Source organism: Neofelis nebulosa, chromosome 5 (genome assembly GCF_028018385.1).
Source record: "Neofelis nebulosa isolate mNeoNeb1 chromosome 5, mNeoNeb1.pri, whole genome shotgun sequence".
Classification (NCBI taxonomy): domain Eukaryota; kingdom Metazoa; phylum Chordata; class Mammalia; order Carnivora; family Felidae; genus Neofelis; species Neofelis nebulosa.
In genome coordinates, this window is record NC_080786.1 from 83,559,025 (window position 1) to 83,573,425 (window position 14,401).

Sequence of the window (14,401 nt, forward strand, 5' to 3'; positions counted from 1 at the left end):
AGACAAGAGTTGTCATCAGAGGTGGAACCAAACAGCTGCTCTGCACAGAGAGTCTCTTAAATACTGAATTTCCAGGCCATGAGGTTTTAAGACCATGATGCTGCTGATGTTCCTAGGCCCTCTCTCAGTTACTTAAAGTCTGTCTCAGTTTAAAACATCTATTGCTTTTCATTTGATTTTAAGGGTATGCCTATATATTATGACTGGCAAACCTTTCAATCAGCCTACCCAATCTCTTCCAGATTCATTGAATATGCATTTTTCCCTTCTCTCTTGAGAAATGCAAGGTATACATAATTAATAACTAATAGCCATCATAAGAAGGATATTGGGAAGGGTTGAGACTTAATCCTGGTTTCTTGCTCTGTAAAAGAAAAGGCATGAATGATACAATCTGTGAGGCCCCATCCAACTCCTACACTGGTGGTCTCTATGTGTGGACCATGACATCACCCCCCATCAGAAAGTATGTGAACCCTTGGCCATCTCACAGATGTGGTCACCTTCCTTTTAGCATTGATGTTGAAGCCCAAAGGGCCTCTAGGGTTCCTCTAGCCCAATTCCTTCAGTTTATATATGGGAAACTGAGCCCCACAGATGTGAAAACTCTTAGATCTGAATTTGGAACTGCTTGAATCCAAAGTCAGTCCTTTTAACCATTATCTCACTGCCACCTGATATTCATTATGTAGATGAAATATGAAGTACTTGAGTACTAACCAGAGAATAGGTGGAAGAGAAGAAAGAGGAATCCACGAGGCCCCATTAATGCCATTCAACCATTCACTGAGGAGTTACAAATCCCATCAAGATAGTTTCCTTCTACCTGCCCCAGTGCCCCCTTTCTTCTATCTTTTTACTTGTTTCTTTCTTTATCACCCCCTACAAGTGGATGATGGAGGGCTATAATAAAAAAATGATAAACTCAATTTCATAGAGCTACAGGATTGGATGGAAACTTTGGGCTCACTCTTTCTTAGCTTCGGAAACCTATTCTTCAGAATCCAAGGGAAACATTTCTTGAGGAAAAGTCTTTGAATATTCATAGTATTTTCAGAATTCTTCATTCATCCCTGGCATTTATTTGTATGTCTGTCTATAAAGTAGAGTATTCCTATCACATAGCATACAGCCCACTACATAGTAGGCATAGAATAATTGTATTCTGAACTCATTGATGAATCAGTGAGTGAGTGACTAAATGAATGAAGATTCAAATTGTTCCTGGAACTTTCTTTTTTTTTTAATGTTTATGTATTTTTGAGAGAGAGAGAGAGAGAGAGAGAGAGAGAGAGGCAGAAAGAGAGGGAGACACAGAATCTGAAGCAGGCTCCAGGCTCTGAGCTGTCAGCACAGAGCCCCACACAGGGCTCAAACTCACGAGCCATGATATCATGACCTGAGCAGAAGTTGGATGCTTAACTGACTGAGCCACCCAGGTGCTCAGGATTTCTCAGTGTCTCTCATCAACCTACTCTATTCTTGTTCTTTTCTCTCTAAATCTTCAGTTTGTAGAAACAAAGGTCTCCACTTCTGTCTTCTTAAACTTGACCTTTCTTCAACCTTTATTTCTTCTCCCTCTGGTCTTGGGATTTCCCATCTCCCCAGCTGCCCACTTTTACCCTACTGCCACGCACACACACACACACACACACACACACTCACACAAACGCACACAGCCCACTAACAATCTCCCTGCTTGGCTCCATAGACCTACATGAGCTGAACCAGTACACTGACTCAGTCAACGGAAGAAGGAATAACTTGGACAAACTAATTAATGAATGACAAATATTCCATAGATTTAGATTTTCCAATTTAAAGTCCTAAATATAGCTGAATGTTACTATTTGATCCTGTTACCCACTTTCTTTAATTTTGTCCCAATTATTTTTCTCCTTTTAGGCAGAGAACTTAAAATACCTCAATTCTTGGTTTTCTCCCTGAATAGAGGGCTTTTCTTTTCTCCTTAAGTGAAATGTTAGCGTCCATGGCTAAATATAGCAATCATCTATCAATAACCCTTACAGAATACAAAGAACCACTCTACCTTTCTAATAATGGATGTGGTGTTTTCTTGGCTGAACGTAAGTATGTTCAAGATGCACATTTTAAAAGATGATGTATTCTTGCAGGTACATTACTGGGCATCTGTAAAGCCTATTTCCACATTGATGTACATGCCAAATCATTTGCTATTATTACATTCAGCATTATTTGCTCCAGATAATAGTGCCAAAAGACTAATGTCTTGTGAGTACAGAAAGCAGACATTTTTTGGGAAGGACAGATGGAGATGGGAGAATCGCCAACAGAATCGTGCCTTCTCACATTTAAGTTTTGTTTTTTAATTATTTTCAAGGGTGAAGATCATGCAAGAAGTATCACTCATGCCCTAAACAGAGGACGGTGGGAGTCTGAATGCAATCAAGCTGACAAGACATGGAAAAAGAACAAAACATTGGAATTGTTCATCCATCTGAATGATAAACTGAAAATCAGAATTTAGAAGAGAAATAAAAACTGAGAAAAATAAGTTTATACAATTAATTTAAGCATATTTCTTTGTGGATTAGATATCCACTAAGATTTACATATCACCATTTTATCACTCCAGGAAAATTACTACGATAGGGGAGTGTGACTTGTTCTTTTGTGACATCAGAGAATTTATCCAAAGGACAATGTGATACTGTAGAAAGTCATAATTCATTCTTGAGGCAAATGTTGGCAAATGTTGTCCCTAAAACTCAGTATAAGGTACTTGACTGGTTTGTATTTATATTATGAATGCCACACATTGAATTTAACAAACATTTTAATTTTTGTTTAACATCATGCTGGGTTATATCTTATTATCCACTATCCACTATCTTATTAAATCCCCATAATAACACCAATAAGGAACCAAGACTCCAGGAAGGTATATTATTTGATCAACACACACACACACACACACACACACACCACCCACTAACAATCTCCCTGCTTGGCTCCATAGACCTACATGAGTTGAACCAGTATCCCAACTCAGTCAAAGGAAGAAAGAGTGATTTGTATAAACTTTCAGAGTTTAATGTTTAATTTAAATGTTTGGCCTCTGGAACATGCAGTTGGTGGGTAAGACTACCACTCCTACCTGGTGGATAAAACCCCCATGACCAGTGTATGAACTAGTGCTACAGGAGTCCAAACAAGGGAATTCATTTCTTTAGCAGTCAGAGAAGGGGCAGAGAATGCTAAAGGATGCAACAGTCCAACAAAGAAGAGAAAGCTATTTCTGGCGGAAGTTTCAACATTGGACTCGAAGCCAAGAGAACATGTAGGGTGGATTTGAGGTGAAGCAACTAGTCTGATGCTGCTGGAGTGGAAAGAAGATGAGAAGAAAAGCAGTGCTGAATTGAGGGAGGTGCCTTAGCGGTTCCAGGATTCCCATTAGAACAGAGCCATTACTGTATCTAAGAGGCCAATTTTAATTTCAGCCCCAATGGCCTTGGCCATTTTGTGTGGTTACTATAGTTTTGGAGCAGGGGAATTGTCTAGATGGAAGGCCTTTCCAGTGTAACATATTTACCTGTGTTAAAACTCTCAGTATGCTCTCCCTTAGACTTGGCACTGACTGTTTTTCATGTTTATTTATCCTGTCTATCTCAGCTCATTCACCACGAAGACCAAATCTTCCACATATGCTTGCCCTCAAAACTACCCTTTCCAGTGCAGCTCCTTTGAGGGTCCAACCTTGACCTTCCTAGTTGTTGAGACTGCACAAAAGAAATCTGGGCCACATGCAAATTTAGATTTTCATCTTTGACCTCACCCACTCAGCAGTTTGATCCTGGATTCTTTGTCTCCACTTTACCACCAGCTTTGCATCTGACTTGCATTTACATCCCCACCTCCCTGATCAGCATGATGCAAGATCCAACTTCTGACCTCCCTGTGGGGCTTTTATCTCTCTTCCTTAACTCCATGAGTTCTAGAACAACCTTCAGAACAGCAGCCCTTACAGCTCCACCTCGCCTAGCACTTCTGCTCTGACAAAAGCCCCACTGGTTCACCTTCCCTATCTGTCCTGTTCTGGAGGTGGGGTCAGGAGAGCACTTGGAACAGAGCCTGAAAAGTGATAGTACAATTTTCTAACTATTTATTCTATAAACTCTGCACTATGTATACATTATTTCTAATCCTTACAATTCTTCCAGGTTGTGAATGATTATTCCTAAGGTTCCTAAGTTTACCAAGTAAATACAGCTAACAAAAATGGTTGAACGTCATATGTGGTTGGAATCAGGAGTCACTGGAAAACTGAATTTCCACCCTACTCTTCCACTGCAATTTCTAACTTTAACTTTTTCCCCCTTTTTTTTTTCCTGTTAGGATTTTAATATGTTACTGCTACAGTAACCGTGAAAAATTGTTTTAATTTGAATGCTTATAAAATTGTGCTGAGAAATGAAAAATATCCTGAATGTTTATGCTCAGGAGAACTACACTAGGATAAATACTACTAAGCAGTTCAACTCTTATTATTCTCAAGAACATGCTAATATGTGGACTCGTTTATTAAAGCACTTTGGTGAACATTTAAATGAGCAGTTGTAAAATTTTATATCATGGAGAGACATCATCACTTCCATACTTCCTCATCTCCTGATTTTGTTAATGGGTCTCAGTTAAGCCAGCAGATTTTTTAAATATTTGTTTACATTTGAAAAATGATAAGGATTTGAAATGGCTATTTGGTTAAAAGCTAGGCTCTCTGCAATACTAACTTTGCCAATCTTTAAAACATATGAATATGCTTAACTTGTATTTTCAGTTCAGTCAACAAAAGATAGTTACTATTAGCAGTAGTGGTATTCACAGCTTGGCCTAAAGGCCCTTCATCCTATATCTCCAGCCCCATGTCCCACCTCTCCCCATGCTGATCCCCCTCTCCAAGTACATGATGTGTGTCATGCCTCTGTGAGTTCATCTGTGCTGTTCTCCCCACCTGGGAAGACTTCATGTCCTTTTCTCTTGAATTCACTCAAAATTCAGTATCAATGTCAGCCCCTCCAGGAAGTACCTTGTATCCTCCAGTGTGATTTGAAGCTTCCTCACTCTGGGCTCTCCTAGAATCCTGGATATTCCCTTTTCATTACTCAAACTGCTGGGTGACCTTAGGTCTCCCTCTTTAGACTTTAAGGTTTGGGAAAAAGCACAATGGAATTATATGTATGATATCTAGCACAGTGCACCACACCTAACAGACATCATTAAATACTAGTGGAAGGCAGGAAAGCCAGAGGATTTTCCTGAAGGAAAATTGAGGCCCACAGCAGGTATGTGACTTGCCCAACATCACAAAGCAGAGGCCCTATAGAATCCATTCCTCCTGCATCTCAGGGCCAGGCCCAATCCACTATTCTATACTGTTCTTTCAGTAGTTTGGGAGGCTGAGTATTTTAGAAAGAGTAGGGCTATATATAGACATATATACATACTCATTGAAGGATTTGAAACAGAAACACTTTTTTTTTAATTTTTATTGATTTATTTTTGAGAGAGAGAGAGAGAGAGAAAGAGAGAGAGAGTACTTGCACAGAAGGGGCAGAGAGAGAGAGAGGGAAAGAGAATCCCAAGCAGGCTCCATGCTGTCAGAGCAGAGCCCATCATGGGGCTTGATCCCACAAACCATGACATCATGACCTGAGCCAAAATCCAGAGTCAGATGCTTAACTGACTGAGCCACCCAGGTGTTCCTGAAACAGAAAGACTTAAAAGTGAATACATTATGAAGTAGCAGAAAGAGAAATTAAGAAAACAATCTCACTTAAAATTGCACCAAAAAGATTAAAATATCTAGGAATAAATATAACCAAGGAGGTAAAAGAATTGTACTCTGAAAACTATAAAACATTGATGAAAGAAATTGGGACACCTGGGTGACTCAGTTGGTTAGGTGTCTGACTCTTGATTTTGGTTCAGGTCATGATCTCATGGCTCATGGGAGTCCCACATCGGGCTTTGTGCTGACAGTGAAGACCCTGCTTGGGATTCTCTCTCTCCCTCTCTCTGTCCTTCCCCTCCCTCAAAATAAATAAATAAACTTAAAAAAAAAAAAAAGAAATTGAAGATGAACCAAATAGAAAGATATTCCATGCTCATGGATTACGAAAACAAATATTGTTAAAATGGCCATACTACCTAAAGCAATCTACACATTTAATGTAATCCTTATCAAAATACCAACAGTATTTTTATAGAACTAGACAAATAATCCTTAAATTTTTATGGAACCACAAAAGACACCAATAGCCAAAGCAATCTTGAAAAAGACTAAAACTGGAGGTATCACAATTCCAGATTTATAGATATACTACAAAGTAATCAAAATAGTATGATGCTGGCACAAAAATAGACACATAGATCAATGGGACAGAATAGAGAGCCCAGAAAAAAAAAAAACAAAAAAACAAAAAAACAAAACATGCTTGTACGGTCAATTAATCTCCAAGCAAGGAGACAAGAATATGCAATGGGAAAAAGACAGTGTCTTCAAAACCTGGTGTGGGGAAAACTGGTCATCAACATGCAAAAGAATGAAACTGGACCACTTTATTTCACCACACACAAAAATAAGCTCAAAATGGATTGAAAACCTAAGTGTGAGACCTGAAACTATAAAAATCCTAGAAGAGAGCACAAGCAGTAATTTCTCTGACACCAGCCACAACAACATGTTTCTAGATATATCTCCTAAGGCAAGGGAAACAAAAACAAATATAAACTATTGGAACTACATCAAAATATACTTCTATACACCAAAGGAAACAATCAACAAAACTAAAAGATAACCTACTATATGAGAGAAGATGTTTTCAAATGACATATTTGATAAAGGGTTAGTATCCAAAATATATGAAGAACTTATATAACTCAACATCAAGAAAACACCCAAATAATCCAATTAAGAAAATGGGAAAACGACATTAACAAGACGTTTCCCCAAAGAAGACATACAGATGGCCAACAGATACATGAATAGATGCTCAGCATCATTCATTACCAGGGAAACACAAATCAAAACCACAATGAGATATCACCTCACACTTGTCAGAATGGCTAACTAAAATCAAAAACACAAAAAAACAATAAATGTTGGTGAGTATGTGGAGAGAAAGGAACCCTCTTGCACTGTTGGTGGGAATGCAAACTGGTGCAGTCACTGTGGAAAACAGTATGGAGGGTCCTCAAAAAATAAAAAATAGAATTATCATATGATCAGTAATTCCATTAAACAAAAAAATACTAATTCAAAAATATAAAACAAAAATACTAATTCAAAATATATATGCATCCCTATGTTTATTACTGTATTATTTACAACAGCCAAATTATGGAAGCAATCCAAGTGTCCATTGACAGATAATGGATAAAGAAGAGGTAGAATATATATAAATCATATATATATATATATATATATATATATATATATATATAATTTCTTAAATTTAAGAAATTTAAGAAACAAAACAAATGAGCAAAGAGAAAAAGAGATAAACAAAAAAATCAGACTCTTAACTATAGAGAACAAACAGATGGTTACCAGAGGGGAGGTGAGTGGGGGATGGGTGAAATAGGTGAAAGGGATTAAGAGTACACGTATCATGATGAGCACTGACTAATGTATAACATTGTTGAATCACTATATTGTACACCTGAAACTAATATAGTACTGTGTATTAACTATACTAGAATTCTTTTTTTTAACATTTTATTTATTTTTGAGAGAGTGCAAGCAGGGAGGGATAGAGAGAGGAGGGGAACAGAAGATCTGAAGTGGGCTCTGTGCTGAGAGCAGCAAGCCTGATGAGGGGCTCAAACTCACAGTGAGATCCTCACCTGAGCTGATGTCAAATGCTCAGCCAACTGAGCCACGCAGATGCCACTGGAATTAATTTTTTTAAGTGAATACATTATTTTGATGAAAACTAGACAAATATACCAATTCCTAATTCACTGAGAATATTATAACAACTAAGTGTATAACAAGAAGAAACTAATTCCAAAAATATATCTATATATTTTCCTATATTTAAAGTGATTCAATGATTCAAAGAAATGTAGTCAAAGGGAAGATATGGGAGTTTCCTTTTTTTTGTCATCTCACCCAAGCCATTTTTTTTTTTAATTTTAGAGAGAGAGGGAAAGAGCACAGGAGAGGGGCAGAGGGAGAGAGAGAATCTTTAACGAGCTCCACGCTGGGTGTAGGTTCTATTCCACAACACTGGAATAATGACCTACGCTGAAATCAAGAGTTGGATGCTCAACCAACTGAGCCCCCCAGGTACTCCCAAAATAACATTTATATACTCAAACTAATGATCCATTATGGTTATTGAATTTTTAGGGCCATTTTGCCAAAAATGGTAATCACACCAAATCCCAGCTAAAGTAGTAATTGGAAAAACCATGGCGGTAGATCTTTCTGACCTTTCATTCATCAGAAGTTACGAGGTCATTTATTATTTGAGAAGAGGCCAGATTTCAGTTGCTCAGAGCAATCTATGACACATGAGACTGGGTGAATTGTGAAATAGTAACTATAGACCAAAGATTTAGGTTGTACATGAGCAATCATTAAATGATTCCAAATAGCACTTTCCAAGTTTTACAGCATTGTCTATCTAATTAAACAGAAGTTAAGCTTGCTGTCAAGAGACCCACAAGCACCTTTTCTTATAGAACTTTCCCACTGTCCCCTCTACTCTATCTTAACAGGACCACTCTAGGGGCCCAGGAACAGCCCCTACCTCCCTGCTTTGTTCACCTCTGGAATGTACCCCTCCTATCCAATCTTTCTTTTCACAGACGTATTGAGATGTGATTGATATACAAAAAAATCCACATATTTATTGTGTACAATTTGATGAGTTTGGACGTATGTATGCATCTGTGAAACCATCAACACAACCAAGGTAATAAACGTATCCCTTACCACCAAAAGTTTTCTTGTATCCCTTTGTTTTTGTTGTTGTTGTTTGTTTCTGTGTTTGTCTGTTTATGGTAAGGATGCCTAACATGAGATCTACCCTTTTAACAAATGTTTAGGTACACAATACAATATTGTTAACTATAGGCAGTATGTTGCACAACACGTCTCTAGAACCCATTCATCTTGCATGACTGAAACTTTATATCAATTAAACAATCTTTCTTCTCCCAATCTTCTCAGTTACCTAGAAAACTATCCCAAATACCATATTCTGTAAATAAAACAAAACAAAAATCCTTTCCTGGATCCACTGAATCCTTTTTGTTCTTTGAAGTGTACAATTTGTACAGACAAAATTTTGACAGAACTCTATGTTCAGTGAGTTCCCCCTCTTAATTACTTTTCAATGCTCCTAATTACCCCATTGTGAACTTTTGGAGGGAGAAGTGCCTGTCACCTCTGTCTCTTTCTCTAGGTCCATAACCCCTCAGCAAATGTGTCAAATTGATTATCAACAATCCCATAACTGAAAATGGTACAAACGATTGATGCTATTTTCCTGTTCAGGCTAAAACTGCTGGAATATTCCAAAACTGTCGAAGCTTACTAAGCCTGTGGGTAGGGAATGCCTTTGAGAGCTAAGGTTGAAAATGGGAACGAGGCCTCATGCTCCGTGTAGCACCTTGGACTGGCCTGTCACATCCTTGCTGACTCCTTGCTCTCTGAGTCACCCACACATGAAAGGAGAGCTTTTATCCCGGCATCTTTAAAATCCTGCACTTGGAAGAAAAAAGCCTGTTCTCTCCGGAGGATAAAAAGGAAACTGCACCTCTGTGAAATGTGTCTGCAGCCAGGTGCGGGGCTCTGCAGGAGTCAGCTCTGGGACAGACTCCAATCTCTCTCAATCAATAGCTACATTTCAACTTTCCTTTCCAAAGTGTCTGAAACTGAGCCGACCAAAGCAGTTCAGAAACCTAACCCATGTCACTTGGGTCACACAATGTGCCTTTCGGCCGCTGACATCGTTTCTCGTTACAGGGAAATAAGGCAAAGGTGCAGTTTGCTATAGATGAAGAACGTAGCTCTGGGGCACCTGGGTGGCTCAATCGGCTAAGCACCTGCGCTCGGTTAAGCACCTGAGCTAGGCTCAGGTCACCGTTCATGAGCTCGAGCCCTGTGTCGGGTGCTGCTGCCAGCACAGAGCCCACTTTGGTTCCTCTGTCACCCTCTCTCTAGGCCACTCCCCTGCTAACACTCCCTTTCTGAAAAATAATAAACATTGAAAAAAAAAATAAATGTGACTCACATCAAAGGTGCCCGGCTTCAGTTTATGAAATACGATTACGCTTGTCACCATGTAGGCCACTAACCACCGTAGGCTCTGAGCTGTGCCCTTGACCCCCACCCTGTCTATGTATGCAGCTATGTGAAAGTCCCTTCTATGAATCTGCATTTCCTACATTGTAGCAGGACGTGAGCAATACCAGTGGCCTACCCACTTTCTAAAATACTGCCCAACTCACACTAGGCATACAGTAAACATTTGTTGAACGAATGAGTGAATGGAAATTGATTGAGGAATGATGAACCCAGCTTTTAACAGTGCTTGAGCTCAGAGGAAAGCCACTCTGTAAATAAGGATCCAGGGCTATTAGCACTGACTGGCTGTTGTTCAACCCCATATTTGTATCATAGAAACTTCTAAATACAATCTGTACACTTAGAGGCTCCAAGGAGCTCGAGAGACCGCATCTACATTCTGTGGAAATGACTACTAGAATAATAATAACGATAATGATAGTAACCCCTCTTATGTGTGGAGTGCTTTTCAGTTTGTAAAGCACTTCCCCTTCCATTATCACATTAACTCCTCCTGACAACATTGTGAAACCAATCTCATTGTCTTGTGGCTGAAAAAGTCAGACTCAGAAAAGTGGCATGACCTGTCTAAAGTCACACAGCTAGTAAGAAACAGAACAGGATCTCAAAATTAACTCTCCCCAGGAAAAATGCCCAGGTGATAGTTTTTCTACTACATGGCGCCTACCTTTGAATGGGTTTATTTTTTTTTAATTTTTTTAATGTTTATTTATTTTTGAGACAGAGAGAAACAGAGCATGAACGGGGGAGGGTCAGAGAGAGAGGGAGACACAGAATCAGAAGCAGGCTCCAGGCTCTGAGCTGTCGGCACAGGGCCTGACACGAGGCCCGAACTTGCGGACCATGAGATCATGACCTGAGCCGAAGTCGGACTCTTAAATGACCGAGCCACCCAGGCGCCCCTGAATGGGTTTAACAACAACAACAACGACGACGACGACGACGACGACAAGAATAATTCAGTCAAAACAATTTAGTCTCTGATTGGACAAGTCACATCATTATAACTTTTAAAAAGCCTCTTACTTCTAAGTGGATTCTTGTTAACCTTTCTTCAGAACAGGTGTGATACTGCTTTGCTTTTAAGTCATAGAGAGTTCCTGTTAGAAGGGACCTTAGATCTCATTCATCCCTTTGTTCATTCAGATACTTATTAAGCTCATACTTCCCTAAGTGACAGCTCTGGCGAGGGGACAGAACACAGTAATGTGTGTCCCAGTCAGATAACAGCACAAGATATATAACAAACAGCTATAGTACAAGAGGGAAACTGTTTTTTGTTGTTGTTTTTTTTTTTAATTTTTATGTTTATTTATTTTTGAGAGAGAGAGAGAGAGACAGAGTGCAAGCCATGGAAGGGGCAGAGAGAGAGGCAGACACAGAATCCAAAGCAGGCTCCAGGATCTAAGATGTCAACAGAGAACCTGATGCGGGACTGGAACTCTTAAACCACGAGATCATGATCTGAGCCAAAATCGGATACTGAACTGACTAAGCCACCCGAGTGCCCACAAAGGGAAAATTGTTAAGCATCATCCAAATGTCTGGTGGGTTAGGAAGGAGTCCCCACTTCTAACTGGGGATTTCAGGGAAAGTTCCATGGCGTTTGTGCTGGCCTTAAAAACAGGGGAAGTTAGAATAGTGAGGAGAACAAATCACAGAGAAAGGGGCTTAAAGAAGCAAAAGCAGAGTCAACTTGCCTCGTAACCAAGAAAGAAAAGTTGGGTATCCTGGAGGAAAGTGGTGTTATAGAAGGTCAGAGCCAGGAGGGCCTTGAATGCCAGGTGCATTTACAGATGAGGAAATCAAGGCCTCGAGAAGTTTGACTCACCTCCTTTTGTCCTTCTCTGTTCTACTTTTCTGACATTACATCTGCCAAAATCTTCTCAGCTAACAAGGAAAACCAGTGTCTTGACTAACCAAAGCTAAAACATTTTCTGGCTATTTTCTCCCTAAATACAACAGTGCCAGATGCAGAAAATGCTATTCATCCTAGGCCCACACTAGGCTTTGCAAACATTTTGGACATGAGGCAGGTCATGATTCTCTGGGAATGCCACTGGTGCCTCACTTGACCATGGCACCTCTTCCCACACATTTTCCTCGCCTCCTTCTGTTTCCCCCACTGTGCTCAGGGTGAGCATTTCATTGGCGCTGTCCTATCTTCTACAACTGCCCAGCCCAACCCCTAAATACCAACAATTATTGAGGTCCGAAACAAAGTAGAAGTCATTTTTCTGCCTGCAACTAGTCATAAGTAACATTCTTTTCTATTGGGAACACACAGCGTGCATGAATTTTCATGATACTTTTTTTCAAGTTTATTTTTATTTATTTTGAGACAGAGATAGAGAGCAAGAGGGGAAGGGGCAGAGAGAGAGGGAGAGAAAATCCCAAGCAGGCTCCACACTGTCAGCACAGAGCCCCACGCGGGGCTTGAACTCATGAACTCGGAGATCATGACCTAAGCTAAAGTCAAGAGTCAGATGCTTAACTGACTGAGCCACCCAGGTGACCCCATGATCCTTTGAGCAAGGCATCTCTGAAACTAGTGAGGCAGAGTGGAAAGAACACAGGCTAGTCTGCCAGAAAGTCAGAAGGCCTGGTCTGGCCCTTTCTTTATTAGACACCAGTTTGCTCTGTGACCTTCATCGAGTTAACCTCTACTCTCTCTGAACTTCTTCAGGAGAGAATAATAATACCTAGTTGCCCAGAACATCCTAACATGTTTGTTGTAAGTGTCCAGTGACTTAATGGATGTGAGAGCTGTCTACAAACAATCATGGCTAAATAAACTGGGACCACGTTGCAATTATCATTATTCACCTTGTTATTTGCAGGTTCCAGATTAACTGTAAAAGAGATCTCAGAGATCATCAGTCCCAAGCCCCTTATTTTCTAAATGAGAAAATAAGTCTAGAGAGGGGAAGTGACATGCTCAAGGTCACCCTGGCAATTAATATCAAAGATGAAACTCAACTCATGACTCCGAACTCTCAGCCCCGAAGTTGCTGCACTGTAACCACAAGCTGTGCGATCAAGTAACCATCAAAACAAGACCTGTGTGGCACTTAAAGTCTCATTTTAATGATATTTTATGTATTGATCCAGAACATGGTAAGGAAAGCTATTCACATCATCCACGCTTAAATGGGGGGAGAAAAGGGGGGGGCATATTAGATTAAGTGATTGGGCCAAGTTCCAACAAGAAGAGATGAGTAAGAAGGGAATACCAGAAAGTCAGCTTCTCCCTGGAGGTCAACCTGCTAGATGAGACAGCATTGCCAAATTCCTGAAATGATGGCATTCTATTGCTGTTTCAAATCACCATGCCTCTCCTCAGAAGCCTATGCAATCCACATCCAGATACTTTGACCTAGAAACTTCCTTTGAAGAAATCCATGACCCCACTTGCAGTAATTGGAGTCAGGCAGAGGTAGGATTGGCAGTTCCGCACAACTGACTCACCTTCTCACCCACACCTGCTCTGAGGGCTCTGGCATCAGCTCATTTCCTGGCAACTCTGGGCAAACAATCGCTTCTGCTTAAGCTTACTTGCTTTCCCCTGCCACATCGCATGTAATTTCAGTCCTTGGAACGGAATATTTACTTTAGTCCAGGCTCTGACTTCCTTGCCTAAAACCTTTGGAATACATAGGTGTTTTAAGAATTCATACTCAGTTACGGGGCGCCTGGGTGGCTCAGTCGGTTAAGCGGCCGACTTCGGTTCAGGTCATGATCTCGCGGTCCGTGAGTTCGAGCCCCGCGTCGGGCTCTGTGCTCACAGCTCAGAGCCTGGAGCCTGTTTCAGATTCTGTGTCTCCCTCTCTCTGACCCTCCCCCGTTCATGCTCTATCTCTCTGTCTCAAAAATAAATAAACGTTAAAAAAAAATTTTTTTAAATAAAAAAAATTAAAAAAAAAGAATTCATACTCATTTAGATTTTGGAAAGTTAGTGATTCAGTACCCTTCTTAATGTATTACAAATACTCCTGCATGATCTGGGGCAGGACCCCATAGTCAAATGCTTTAGTATTTCTT